The sequence below is a fragment of the Grammomys surdaster genome, unplaced genomic scaffold (assembly GCF_004785775.1).
Source record: "Grammomys surdaster isolate TR1022 unplaced genomic scaffold, NIH_TR_1.0 126028, whole genome shotgun sequence".
In the NCBI taxonomy this organism is placed as follows: Eukaryota; Metazoa; Chordata; class Mammalia; order Rodentia; family Muridae; genus Grammomys; species Grammomys surdaster.
In genome coordinates, this window is record NW_021620841.1 from 4513788 (window position 1) to 4515130 (window position 1343).

Here is a 1343-nt window from a genome sequence, read left to right on the forward strand (position 1 = left end):
GGAAGAAAGAAAGAAAGAAAGAAAGAAAGAAAGAAAGAAAGAAAGAAAGAAAGAAAGAAAGGGTGAGTAAAGAGCCGGGCGGGCGGTGGTGGCACACGCCTTTAATCCCAGCGCTTGGGAGGCAGAGGCAGGCGGATTTCTGAGTTCGAGAGTTCAAGGCTAGCCTGGTCTACAGAGTGAGTTCCAGGACAGCCAGGGCTACACAGAGAAACCCTGTCTCGAAAAAAACAAACAAACAAAAAAAGAGTAAAGAAATGAGACAGTAAGATAAGGGCATTATCCTTTGGTGGTTTATACTGTTTTAGTCAGAATTTATGGGGAATAATTCATGCATATGGGAGCAGTCGATAAAGATTTTATACCCCGCCAACTTTACACGGCAAGCCTGCTGTGCCTGTTGCCCTGCCCACTTCTGTCATGGAATCCCACAATACAATGGACATTGCTGCTGCTTCCTGCTGGGGCACTTCAAGACACCGGAGCCTAGAGTGTCGGCTGCCCAGTGGCATGTCTGGTTGGAAGGTTGGAAGGTGGCTTAGTTCTTCTTCCTGATGGTGGGCTGGACTGCTGCCCAGGTTTCTATGCCCGGTCGTTAGCCCTAGTCAGCCTTCAGTGTTTGCTGTACAACTGGCCGTCTTATAAAGTGAGCTTATTCTTTCTTTTAACCGGACCCGAGATTCTTAAATTGTATAATCTCCTTTAGACTTAACACTATTAACAGTTTTAAAGGACCCATCACTTAAGTTTGATGTCTTTGCAGCCCAGACTTATCACAGTTATTGCCTACTGATCTGCACAGTAATTGTCCACCCTAATAGTTAATATTAATGTTCAGATAATCTGTCTCCTCTTTTTTATTTTTGTAGCTTAGGGTCATTGCAGCATGTACTTTTCTTATGTCTTATTTTTAGCTATAGTCTTTAAAAATCATTCATTTCTGTGTGTATGTTGTGCATTATAGATTTTTTTTATTTTTAATTTTATTTTTGTATGTGTATGTGTGCATTTAAGTGCCAAAGAAAAGGGTATCCACTCCCCAGGAACTGAGATTATATGGATGGTTGTGAGCTGCCATCTGGGTGCTGAGATTTGGATTCCGTACCTGCAGGAACAGCAGATGCTTTGAACTGAGCCACCTCTCTGGCCCCATTGTTTGTTTGTTTTTGTTTTTTTTTTTTTTGAAGCAGGGTCTCTCCCTGTATTCCTGCCTGGTTTCAAACTCACAGAGATCCTCCTGAGCCAGCCTTCTGAAGCTGGGATTACTGGTGTGCTCCACCAGGCCAATCCATTTTTTGAGGGGGACGGGTTGATTTTTGTTTTTGTTTTTTGTGGTTCTGTTCTGT

The 1343-nt window shown here is 43.0% G+C and overlaps 1 protein-coding gene across 1 annotated transcript in view; it reads left to right on the forward strand.

Moving 5' to 3' along the window:
* Pawr (pro-apoptotic WT1 regulator) overlaps positions 1–1343 on the forward strand; it is an 84784-nt gene that overhangs the window by 61841 nt on the left and 21600 nt on the right. The window lies entirely within an intron of this gene.